Below are 14,343 nucleotides of genomic sequence, written 5' to 3' on the forward strand. Positions count from 1 at the left end.
GTTACGGCGACGTTGGGTCCCAGAGTAGGTATTTCCTTATGTTTTAATTCTTATTTGATCCCAGTAGTTCTCTTCACCAACTAGAGATGAAGGTAAATAGACCGCCGTAGCGCATTTGCCCCCCCCCCCCCACCACCCGACCCACTGGCGAATGTTTCGAGCATCAACCCTTTGTCAGAGGGCTAGCACTCACTTTGCTCACTTTGAACGACTAATTCATCTGCCTCTACTGTGAAAAGGACAAATGAAGTCATAGTCAAGTTACGTTCAGTCGGTAAAGTACTTGCTATGGTATTGTACTGAGGATATAGCTCTGCAGACGAATCAACAAACGGGTTCGAGTTACGAGATAAAGGTGGAGTGCAACAACGTTAACCTTTTCTTCTAATAGATAATATTCGTATTCCCGGTATTGGGCTGGAACTAGCTTGAAATGGAGGCTAATGTGGGTAATCTTTTCAAATGCAAATGACATGAAGCAGTTTTTCATGATATTCCCCCGCATCAGCCTCCATTGCAAGCTAGTCGCAGTCCAATGCCGAGAATACGAATAAGGTCTATTTGACGTCCTAGCGCTAATGTATGGGCGTAAGTGCAAATGCGTACAACATGAAATTAATACAAGGAAATGTAGACTTTCTTTAAGTTATTCGCTTCTCGAGAGCGAGTTCCGTCCTCCCTGGGTCTGACTGACTATCGGCAAACAGTAAACTGTCTAAACTCACCTCAACGTACATCAACTTGGACAGACGAATACGCAGTCATGATTTCCCCTAAAAATGAAAATAGCTACGACCTATTTAAAATTCGATTCTTGGAGTTAAAATTAGAATGAATCCACGTGATGGCGGTTCTCGAAACGACCCAAACTATACATTTCAGTACATAAACTGGCCGGTTTTTCTGGGAAAAAAAAAAATCTACGTGGTGCTATTTCAACACAAGAGCCAAAAATCGAAATTTTCAGTGGCTCATGTAGCACTTTCTTATTCGTTTCTGGTGGACATTATATGAAATTAAGCATGAATCCACGTGATGGTGGATTCTCAAAAAAAACAAACTGTACATTTCAAGTCTCAAACTTGCCCGTTTTGCTGGATATAGATTAAAAATAAGCTTTAATCTAAAAAGTAGTATTTCAACACAAGGGCCAAAAATCGTCATTTTCAATGGCTCATGTACCACATTCTTATTCGATTCTTTTAGACCTGAATTAAGATGAATCCACGTGACAGCGGATTTGCAAAAAGACCCAAACTTTACATTTCAAGTCTTAAACTGACCGCTTTTGCTGGATCTGGAGTGAAGATACGCTTTAATCTACGTGGTGGTATTGCAACACAAGGGCCCCAAATCGTTATTTTCAATGACTCATGTAGCACATTTCTATTCGATTCTTTTGGACCTCGAGTAAAAATTAAGATGAATCCACGTGATGGCCGGTTCTCAAATAGACCCAAACTGACCGGTTTTGCTGGATCTGGACTGAAGATAAGCTTTAACCTACGTTGAGGTATTTCAACACCAGGACCCAAAATCTTCATTTTCAGGGGATCAGTTAGATTTTTGTTAGGGACGGACCATGGGGGAGGTGTGTGAAGAAGGATTTTTCAGCTTTCACTTTCTTTTAAACCTCTACGTGGTGGTATTTCAAGCGCCCAAAATCGTCATTTTCAATGACTCCAGTAGCACTTTTCTATTCGATTCTTTTGGACATGGAGTGAAAATTAAGATGAATCCACGTGATACGGATTCTAAAAAACAAACTGTACATTTCAAGTCTCAAACTGGCCGGTTTTCCTGTATCTGGAGTGAAGATAAGCTTTAAACTGGGAGGTGGTCCGGGGGACTCATGCTTCACCTTTTCATTTGACTCTTCTGGACATGGAGTGAAAATTAGGATGAATCCACGTCATGGCGGATTCTCAAAACGCCCCAAACTGTACCTTTCAAGTCTCAAACTGGCCGGTTCTACTGGATCTGGAGTGAAAATAACCTTTAACCTATGTGGTGGTATTTCAACACAAGGGCCCAAAATCGTCATTTTCAATAACTCAAATAGCACTTTTCTATTCGATTCTTTTGAACCTGGAATGAAAAATTAGATGAATCCACGTGATGGCGGATGCTCAAAAAGACCCAAACTGTACATTTCAAGTCTTAAACTGGCCGGTTTTCCTGGATATGAAGTGAACATAAGCTTTAAACTGCGAGGTGGTATTTCAACACAATGGCCCAAAATCGTCATTTTCAATGGCTCATGTAGCACATTTCTATTCGCTTCTTTTGGACCTGGAGTTAAAATTAAGATCAATCCACGTGATGGCGGATTCTCAAAAAGACCCAAACTGTACATTTCAAGTCTCAAACTGTACGGTTTTGCTGGATCTGGAGTGAAGATCAGTTTAAAACTGCGAGGTGATATTTGAACACAAGGGCCCAAAATCGTCATTTTCAATGCCTCATGTAGCACTTCCCAATTCCATTTCTTTTGGACCTGGAGTGAAAATAAGGATGAATCCGCGTAATGGCGGATTCTCAAAACGCCCCAAACTGTACATTTCAAGTCTCTAACTTCCCGGTTCTACTGGATCTGGAGTGAAAATAAGCTTTAACCTATGTGGTGGTATTTCAACACAAGGGCCCAAAATCGTCATTTTCAATAACTCAAATAGCACTTTTCTATTCGATTCTTTTGAACCTGGAATGAAAAATAAGATGAATCCACGTGATGGCGGATGCTCAAAAAGACCCAAACTGTACATTTCAAGTCTCAAACTGGCCGGTTTTCCTGGATATGGAGTGAACATAAGCTTTAAACTGCGAGGTGGTATTTCAACACAATGGCCCAAAATCGTCATTTTCAATGGCTCATGTAGCACATTTCTATTCGCTTCTTTTGGACCTGGAGTTAAAATTAAGATCAATCCACGTGATGGCGGATTCTCAAAAAGACCCAAACTGTACATTTCAAGTCTCAAACTGTACGGTTTTGCTGGATCTGGAGTGAAGATCAGTTTAAAACTGCGAGGTGATATTTGAACACAAGGGCCCAAAATCGTCATTTTCAATGGCTCATGTAGCACTTCCCAATTCCATTTCTTTTGGACCTGGAGTGAAAATAAGGATGAATCCGCGTAATGGCGGATTCTCAAAAAGACCCAAACTGTACATTTCAAGTCTCTAACTTCCCGGTTTTGCTGGATCTGTAGTGAATATAAAATTTAATCTATGGGGTGGTAGTTTCAACACAAGGGCCCAAAATCGTCATTTTCAATGACTCATGTCGCACTTTTCTATTCGATTGTTTTGGACGTGGCGTGAAAATTAGGATAAATCCTCGTGATGGCGGATTATCAAAAACACCCAAACTGTACATTTCAAGTCTCAAACTGGCCGGTTTTGCTGTATCTGGCGTGAAGATAAGATTTAAACTGCGAGGTGGTATTGCAAAACAAGAGCCCAAAATCGTCATTTTCAATGACTCATGTAGCACTTTCCTATTCGATTCTTTTGGACCTGGAGTGAAAATTAAGATTAATTCACGTGATGGCGGATTCTCAAAAAGACCCAAACTGTACATTTCAAGTCTCAAACTGGCTGGTTTTGCTGGATAAGGAGTGAAGAAAAGCTTTAATCTACGTGGTGGTATTTCAACACAAGGGCCCAAAATCGTCATTTTCAATTACTCATGTAGCACTTTTCTATTCGATACTTTTGGACCTGAAGTAAAAATTAAGATGACTCCACGTGATGGTGGATTCTCAAAAAGACCCAAACTGTACATTTCAAGTCTCAAACTGGCCAGTTTTGCTGGATCTGGAGTGAACATAAGCTTTAACCTTCGAGGTGGTATTTCAACACGTTCGCCTGAAATCGTCATTTTCAATACCTCACGTAGCAGTTTTCTATTCGATTCTTTTGGACGTGGAGTGAAAATTAGGATGAATCCACGTGATGGCGGATTCTCAAAAAGCTCCAAACTGTACATTTCAAGTTTCAAACTTGCCGGTTTTGCTGGACCTGGAGTTCAGATAAGATTTAATCTATGTGGTGGTATTTCAACACAAGGGCCCAAAATCGTCATTTTCAATTACTCATATAGCACTTTTCTATTCGATTCTTTTGAACCTGGAGTCAAAATGAAGATGAATCCACGTGATGGCGTATTCTCAAAAAGCCCCAAACTGTACATTTCAAGTCTCACACTGGCCGGTTTTGCTGGATCTGGAGTGAAGATAAGCTTTATTCTAAGTGGTGGTATTTCAAAACAAGCGCTCAAAATCCTCATTTTCAATGACTCAAGTAGCACTTTTCTATTCGATTCTTTTGGACCTGGAAATAAAATCAAGATGAATCCACGTGATGGCGGATTCTCTAAAAGACCCAAACTGTACATTTCAAGTCTCAAACTGGCCGGTTTTGCTGGATCTGAAGTGAAGATAAGCTTTAATCTACATGGTGGTATTTCAACACAAAGGCCCAAAATCGTCATTTTCAATGCCTCATGTAGCCCTTTCCAATTCGATTCTTTTGGACCTGGAATGAAAATTAAGATGAATCCACGTGATGGTGGATTCTCAAAAAGCCCCAAACTATACGTTTCAAGTCTCAAACTGGCCGGTTATGCTGTATCTGGAGTAAAGATAAGCTTTAAACTGCGAGGTGGTATTTCAACACAAGGGCCCAAAATCGTCATTTTCAATGACTCATGTAGCACTTTTCTATTCGATTGTTTTGGACGTGGCGTGAAAATTAGGATGAATCCTCGTGATGGGCGGATTCTCAAAACGACCCAAACTGTAAATGTCAAGTCTCAAACTGGCCGGTTTTCCTGGATCTGGAGTAAAGATAAAATTTAATCTATGGGGTTGTATTTCAACACAAGGGCTCAAAATCGTCATTTTTAGTTACTCATATAGCACTTTTCTATTCGATTCTTTTGGACCTGGAGTGAAAATTAAGATGACTCCACTTGACGGTGGATTCTCAAAGACCCAAACTGTACATTTCAAGTATCAACCTGGCCGGTTTTGGTGGATCAGGAGTGAAAAAAGCTTTAATCTACATGGTGGTATTTCAACACAAAGGCCCAAAATCGTCATTTTCAATTACTCATGTAGCACTTTTCTATTCGATTCTTTTGGACGTAGAGTGAAAATTAAGATGAATCCACGTAGGCGGATTTTCAAAAAGCCCCAAACTGTACATTTCAAGTCTCAAACTGGCCGGTTTTGCTGTATCTGGAGTGAAGATAAGCTTTAAACTGCGAGGTGGTATTGCAAAACAAGAGCCCAAAATCGTCATTTTCAATGACTCATGTAGCACTTTCCTATTCGATTCTTTTGGACCTGGAGTGAAAATTAAGATGAATTCACGTGATGGCGGATTCTCAAAAAGACCCAAACTGTACATTTCAAGTCTCAAACTGGCTGGTTTTGCTGGATAAGGAGTGAAGAAAAGCTTTAATCTACGTGGTGGTATTTCAACACAAGGGCCCAAAATCGTCATTTTCAATTACTCATGTAGCACTTTTCTATTCGATACTTTTGGACCTGAAGTGAAAATTAAGATGACTCCACGTGATGGTGGATTCTCAAAAAGGCCCAAACTGTACATTTCAACTCTCAAACTGGCCGGTTTTGCTGGATCTGGAGTGGACATAAGCTTTAAACTGCGAGGTGGTATTTCAACACGAGCGCCTAAAATCGTCATTTTCAATACCTCACGTAGCAGTTTTCTATTCGATTCTTTTGGACGTGGAGTGAAATTTAGGATGAATCCACGTGATGGCGGATTCTCAAAAAGCTCCAAACTGTACATTTCAAGTTTCAAACTTGCCGGTTTTGCTGGACCTGGAGTTCAGATAAGATTTAATCTATGTGGTGGTATTTCAACACAAGGGCCCAAAATCGTCATTTTCAATAACTCATATAGCACTTTTCTATTCTATTCTTTTGAACCTGGAGTGAAAATTAAGATGAATCCACGTGATGGCGTATTCTCAAAAAGCCCCAAACTGTACATTTCAAGTCTCACACTGGCCGGTTTTGCTGGATCTGGAGTGAAGATAAGCTTTATTCTAAGTGGTGGTATTTCAAACCAAGCGCTCAAAATCCTCATTTTCAATGACTCAAGTAGCACTTTTCTATTCGATTCTTTTGGACCTGGAAATAAAATCAAGATGAATCCACGTGATGGCGGATTCTCTAAAAGACCCAAACTGTACATTTCAAGTCTCAAACTGGCCGGTTTTGCTGGATCTGAAGTGAAGATAAGCTTTAATCTACATGGTGGTATTTCAACACAAAGGCCCAAAATCGTCATTTTCAATGCCTCATGTAGCCCTTTCCAATTCGATTCTTTTGGACCTGGAATGAAAATTAAGATGAATCCACGTGATGGTGGATTCTCAAAAAGCCCCAAACTATACGTTTCAAGTCTCAAACTGGCCGGTTATGCTGTATCTGGAGTGAAGATAAGCTTTAAACTGCGAGGTGCCCTTTGTAACACAAGGGCCCAAAATCGTCATTTTCAGTGGCTCATGCATCACCTTCCTATTCGACTCTTCAGGAGATGGAGTGAAAATTAGGATGAATCCACGTGATGGCATATTCTCAAAAAGCCCCAAACTGTACATTTCAAGTCTCAAACTGGCCGGTTTTGCTGTATCTGGAGTGAAGATAAGCTTTGAACTGCGAGGTGGTATTTCAACACAAGGGCCCAAGATCGTCATTTTCAGTGGCTCATGCATCACCTTCTTATTCGACTCTTCTGGACATGGAGTGAAAATTAAGATGAATACATGTGAAGGCGGATTCTCAAAAAACCCCAAACGGTACATTTCAAGTCTCAACCTGGACGGTTTTGCTGGATCTGGAGTGCAGATAAGATTTAATCTATGTGGTAGTATTTCAACACAAATGCCGAAAATTGTCATTTTCAGTGGCTCATGCATCACCTTCTTATTCGACTCTTCTGGAAATGGAGTGAAAATTAGGATGAATCCACGTAATGGCAGATTCTCAAAAAGCTCCAAACTTTACATTACAAACTGTACATTTCAAATCTCAAACTTGCCGGTTTTGCTGGACCTGGAGTGCAGATAAGATTTAATCTATGTGGTGGTATTTCAACACAAGGGCCCAAAATCGTCATTTTCAATAACTCATGTAGCACTTTTCTATTCGATTGTTTTGGACGTGGCGTGAAAATTAGGATGAATCCTCGTGATGGTGGATTCTCAAAACGACCCAAACTGTAAATGTCAAGTCTCAAACTGGCCGGTTTTCCTGGATCTGGAGTGAAGATAAAATTTAATGTATGGGGTTGTATTTCAACACAAGGGCTCAAAATCGTCATTTTTAGTTACTCATGTAGCACTTTTCTATTCGATTCTTTTGGACCTGGAGTGAAAATTAAGATGACTCCACGTGACGGTGGATTCTCACAAAGACCCAAACTGTACATTTCAAGTATCAACCTGGCCGGTTTTGGTGGATCAGGAGTGAAAAAAGCTTTAATCTACATGGTGGTATTTCAACACAAGGGCGCAAAATCGTCATTTTCAATTACTCATGTAGCACTTTTCTATTCGATTCTTTTGGACGTAGAGTGAAAATTAAGATGAATTCACGTGATGGCAGATTCTCAAAAAGACCCAAACTGTACATTTCAAGTCTCAAACTGACTGGTTTTGTTGGATAAGGAGTGAAGAAAAGCTTTAATCTACGTGGTGGTATTTCAACACAAAGGCCCAAAATCGTCATTTTCAATGCCTCATGTAGCCCTTTCCAATTCGATTGTTTTGGACCTGGAATGAAAATTAAGATAAATCAACGTGATGGCGGATTCTCAAAAAGCCCTAAACTATACGTTTCAAGTCTCAAACTGGCCGGTTATGCTGTATCTGGAGTGAAGATAAGCTTTAAACTGCGAGGTGCCCTTTGTAACACAAGGGCCCAAAATCGTCATTTTCAGTGGCTCATGCATCACCTTCCTATTCGACTCTTCAGGAGATGGAGTGAAAATTAGGATGAATCCACGTGATGGCGGATTCTCAAAAAGCCCCAAACTGTACATTTCAAGTCTCAAACTGGCCGGTTTTGCTGTATCTGGAGTGAAGATAAGCTTTAAACTGCGAGGTGGTATTTCAACACAAGGGCCTAAGATCGGCATTTTCAGTGGCTCATGCATCACCTTCTTATTCGACTCTTCTGGACATGGAGTGAAAATTAAGATGAATACATGTGATGGCGGATTCGCAAAGAGCCCCAAACTGTACATTTCAAGTCTTAAACTGGCCGTGTTTGCTGTATCTGGAGTGAATATAAGCTTTAAACTGCGATGTGGTATTGCAAAACAAGGGCTCAAAATCGTCATTTTCAATGACTCATGCATCACCTTCTTATTTGGCTCTTCTGGACATGGAGTTAAAATTAGGATGAATCCATGCGATGGCGGATTGTCAAAAAGCCCCAAACTATACATTTCAAGTCTCAAACTGGCCGGTTTTGCTGGATCTGGAGTGAATATAACATTTAATCTATGGGGTGATAGTTTCAACACAAGGGCCTAAAATCGTCATTTTTAACAACTCATGTAGCACTTTTCTATTCGATTCTTTTGGACGTGGTGTAAAAATTACGATGAATCCACGTGATGGCGGATTATAAAAACACCCAAACTATACATTTCAAGTCTCAAACTGGCCGGTTTTCCTGGATCTGGAGTGAAGATAAAATTTAATCTATGGGGTGGTATTTTCAACACAAGGGCCCAAAATCGTCATTTTCAATAACTCATGTAGCACTTTTCTATTCGATTATTTTGGACGTGAAGTAACAATTACGATGAATCCTCGTGACGGCGGATTATCAGAAAGACCCAAATTGTACATTTCAAGACTTGAACTGTACGGTTTTGCTGGATCTGGAGTGAAGATAAGCTTTAAACTGCGAGGTGATATTTCAACACAAGGGCCCAAATCCGTCATTTTCAATGGCTCATGTAGCACTTTCAAATTCGATTCTTTTGGACCTGGAGTTAAAATTAAGATAAATCAACGTGATGGCGGATTCTCAAAAAGACCCAAACTGTACATTTCAAGTCTCAACCTGGCCGGTTTTGCTGGATATGGCGTGAAGATAAGCTTTAATCTACATGGTGGTATTTCAACACAAGTGCCCAAAATTGTCATTTTCAATGGCTCATGTAGCACTTTTCTATTCGATTCTGTTGAACCTGAAGTCTAAATTAAGATGAATCCACGTGATGGTGGATTCTCACAAAGACCCAAACTGTACATTTCAAGTCTCAAACTGGACGGTTTTGCTGGATCTGGAGTGAATATAACATTTAATCTATGGGGTGGTATTTTCAACACAAGGGCCCAAAATCGTCATTTTCAATAACTCATGTAGCACTTTTCTATTTGATTCTTTTCGACGTGGAGTAAAAATTACGATGAATACACGTGCTGGCGGATTATCAGAAAGACAAAAATTGTACATTTCAAGTCTCAAACTGGACGGTTTTGCTGTATCTGGAGTGAAGATAAGCTTTAATCTCCATGGTGGTATTTCAACACAAGGTTCCAAAATCGTCATTTTCAATGGCTCATGTAGCACTTTCCAATTCCATTCTTTTGGACCTGGAGTAAAAATAAGGATGAATCCGCGTAATGGCGGATTCTCAAAAAGACCCAAACTGTACATTTCAAGTCTCTAACTGGCCGGTTTTGCTGGATCTGGAGTGAATATAAAATTTAATCTATGGGGTGGTAGTTTCAACACAAGAGCCCAAAATCGTCATTTTCAACAACTCATGTAGCACTTTTCTATTCGATTCTTTTGGACGTGGTGTAAAAATTACGATGAATCCACTTGATGGCGGATTATAAATAACACACAAACTGTACATTTCAAGTCTTAAACTGGCCGGTTTTCCTGGATCTGGAGTGAAGATAAAATTTAATCTATGTGGTGGTATCTTCAACACAATTGCCAAAAATCGTCATTTTCAATAACTCATGTAGAAATTTTTATTCGCTTCTTTTGGACGTAAATTAAAAATTACGATGAATCCACGTGATGGCGGATTATCAGAAAGACCCAAACTGTACATTTCAAGTCTCAAACATGCCGGTTTTCCTGGATCTGGAGTGAAGATAAAATTTAATCTATGTGGTGGTATCTTCAACACAAGGGCCCAAAATCGTCATTTTCAATAACTCATGTAGCACTTTTCTATTCGATTCTTTTGGACGTGGTGTAAACATTACGATGAATCCACGTGATGGCGGATTCTCAAAAATCCCAAACTGTACATTTCAAGTCTCAAACTGGCCGGTTTTCCTGTATCTGGAGTGAAGATAAGCTTTAAACTGGGAGGTGGTATTTCAACACAAGGGCCCAAAATCGTCATTTTCAATGGCTCACGTAGCACTTTACAATTCGATTCTTTTGGACCTGGAGTGAAAATTAAGATGCATCCACGTGATTGCGGATTCTCAAAAAACCCCAAACTGTACATTTCAAGTCTCAACCTGGCCGGTTTTGCTGGATCTGGAGTGCAGATAAGATTTAATCTATGTGGTAGTATTTCAACACAAGGGCCCAAAATTGTCATTTTCAGAGGCTCATGCATCACCTTCTTATTCGACTCTTCTGGACATGGAGTGAAAATTAGGATGAATCCACGTGATGGCAGATTCTCAAAAAGCTCCAAACTTTACATTACAAACTGTACATTTCAAGTCTCAAACTTGCCGGTTTTGCTGGACCTAGAGTGCAGATTAGATTTAATCTATGTGGTGGTATTTCAACACAAGGGCCCAAAATCGTCATTTCTAATAACTCATATAGCACTTTTCTATTCGATTCTTTTGAACCTGGAATGAAAAATAAGATGAATCCAAGTGATGGCAGATTCGCAAAAAGACCCAAAATGTACATTTCAAGTCTCAAACTGGCCGGTTTTCCTCGATATGGAGTGAACATAAGCTTTAAACTGCGAGGTGATATTTCAACACAATGGCCCAAAATCGTCATTTTCAACAACTCATGTAGCACTTTTCTATTCGATTCCTTTGAACCTGAAGTCTAAATTAACATGAATCCACGTGATGGCGGATTCTCAAAAAGACCCAAACTGTACATTTCAAGTCTCAAACTGGACGGTTTTGCTGGATCTGGAGTGAATATAACATTTAATCTATTTGGTGGTATTTTCAACACAAGGGCCCAAAATGGTCATTTTCAATAACTCATGTAGCACTTTTCTTATTTGATTCTTTTCGACCTGGAGTAAAAATTACGATGAATCCACGTGATGGCGGATCATCAGAAAGACCCAAATTGTACATTTCAAGTCTCAAACTGGACGGTTTTGCTGGATCTGGAGTGAAGATAAGCTTTAATCTACATGGTGGTATTTCAACACAAGGTTCCAAAATCGTCATTTTCAATGGCTCATGTAGCACTTTCCAATTCCATTCTTTTGGACCTGGAGTGAAAATAAGGATGAATCCGCGTAATGGCGGATTCTCAAAAAGACCCAAAATGTACATTTCAAGTCTCTAACTGGCCGGTTTTGCTGGATCTGGAGTGAATATAAAATTTAATCTATGGGGTGGTAGTTTCAACACAAGGGCCCAAAATCGTCATTTTCAACAACTCATGTAGCACTTTTCTATTCGATTCTTTTGGACGTGGTGTAAAATTTACGATGAATCCACGTGATGGCGGGTTATAAAAAACACCCAAACTATACATTTCAAGTCTCAAACTGGCCGGTTTTCCTGGATCTGGAGTGAGGATAAAATTTAATCTATGGGGTGGTATTTTCAACACAAGGGCCCAAAATCGTCATTTTCAATAACTCATGTAGCACATTTCTATTCGCTTCTTTTGGACGTGAATTAAAAATTAAGATGAATCCACGTGATGGCGGATTATCAGAAAGACCCAAATTTTACATTTCAAGACTCAAACTTGACGGTTTTGCTGGATCTGGAGTGAAGATCAGTTTAAAACTGCGAGGTGATATTTCAACACAAGGACCCAAAATCGTCATTTTCAATGGCTCATGTAGCACTTTCCAATTCCATTCTTTTGGACCTGGAGTGAAAATGAGGATGAATCTGCGTAATGGCGGATTCTAAAAAAGACCCAAACTGTACATTTCAAGTCTCTAACTGGACGGTTTTGCTGGATCTGGAGTGAATATAACATTTAATCTATTTGGTGGTATTTTCAACACAAGGGCCCAAAATCGTCATTTTCGATAACTCATGTAGCACATTTCTATTTGATTCTTTTCGACGTGGAGTAAAAATTACGATGAATCCACGTGATGGCGGATCATCAGAAAGACCCAAATTGTACATTTCAAGTCTCAAACTGGACGGTTTTGCTGTATCTGGAGTGAAGATAAGCTTTAATCTACATGGTGGTATTTCAACACAAGGTTCCAAAATCGTCATTTTCAATGGCTCATGTAGCACTTTCCAATTCCAAATTTTTTGGACCTGGAGTGAAAATAAGGATAAATCCGCGTAATGGCGGATTCTCAAAAAGACCCAAAATGTACATTTCAAGTCTCTAACTGGCCGGTTTTGCTGGATCTGGAGTGAATATAAAATTTAATCTATGGGGTGGTAGTTTCAACACAAGGGCCTAAAATCGTCATTTTTAACAACTCATGTAGCACTTTTCTATTCGATTCTTTTGGACGTGGTGTAAAAATTACGATGAATCCACGTGATGGCGGATTATAAAAACACCCAAACTATACATTTCAAGTCTCAAACTGGCCGGTTTTCCTGGATCTGGAGTGAGGATAAAATTTAATCTATGGGGTGGTATTTTCAACACAAGGGCCCAAAATCGTCATTTTCAATAACTCATGTAGCACATTTCTATTCGCTTCTTTTGGACGTGAATTAAAAATTAAGATGAATCCACGTGATGGCGGATTATCAGAAAGACCCAAATTTTACATTTCAAGACTCAAACTTGACGGTTTTGCTGGATCTGGAGTGAAGATCAGTTTAAAACTGCGAGGTGATATTTCAACACAAGGACCCAAAATCGTCATTTTCAATGGCTCATGTAGCACTTTCCAATTCCATTCTTTTGGACCTGGAGTGAAAATAAGGATGAATCCGCGTAATGGCAGATTCTCAAAAAGACCCAAACTGTACATTTCAAGTCTCTAACTGGCCGGTTTTGCTGGATCTGGAGTGAATATAAAATTTAATCTATAGGGTGGTATTTCAACACAAGGGCCCAAAATCAACATTTTCAATGACTCATGTAGCACTTTTCTATTCGATTGTTTTGGACGTGGCGTGAAAATTAGGATGAATCCTCGTGATGGCGGATTCTCAAAACGACCCAAACTGTAAATGTCAAGTCTCAAACTGGCCGGTTTTCCTGGATCTGGAGTGAAGATAAAATTTAATCTATGGGGTTGTATTTCAACACAAGGGCTCAAAATCGTCATTTTTATTTACTCATGTAGCACTTTTCTATTCGATTCTTTTGGACCTGGAGTGAAAATTAAGATAACTCCACGTGACAATTGATTCTCACAAAGACCCAAACTGTACATGTCAAGTATCAATCTGGCCGGTTTTGGTGGATCAGGAGTGAAAAAAGCTTTAATCTACATGGTGGTATTTCAACACAAGGGCCCAAAATCGTCATTTTCAATTACTCATGTAGCACTTTTCTATTCGATTCTTTTGGACGTAGAGTGAAAATTAAGATGAATCCACGTGATGGCGGATTTTCAAAAAGCCCCAAACTGTACATTTCAAGTCTCAAACTGGCCGGTTTTGCTGTATCTGGAGTGAAGATAAGCTTTAAACTGCGAGGTGGTATTGCAAAACAAGGGCCCAAAATCGTCATTTTCAATGACTCATGTAGCACTTTCCTATTCGATTCTTTTGGACCTGGAGTGAAAATTAAGATGAATCCACGTGATGGCGGATTTTCAAAAAGACCCAAACTGTACATTTCAAGTCTCAAACTGGCTGGTTTTGCTGGATAAGGAGTGAAGAAAAGCTTTAATCTACGTGGTGGTATTTCAACACAAGGGCCCAAAATCGTCATTTTCAATTACTCATGTAGCACTTTTCTATTCGATACTTTTGGACCTGAAGTGAAAATTAAGATGACTCCACGTGATGGTGGATTCTCAAAAAGACCCAAACTGTACATTTCAACTCTCAAACTGGCCGGTTTTGCTGGATCTGGAGTTCAGATAAGATTTAATCTATGTGGTGGTATTTCAACACAAGGGCCCAAAATCGTCATTTTCAATAACTCATATAGCACT

The sequence above is a fragment of the Oculina patagonica genome, chromosome 6, assembly GCF_052425735.1.
Source record: "Oculina patagonica isolate OP01 chromosome 6, crgOcupat, whole genome shotgun sequence".
NCBI lineage: Eukaryota > Metazoa > Cnidaria > Anthozoa > Scleractinia > Oculinidae > Oculina > Oculina patagonica.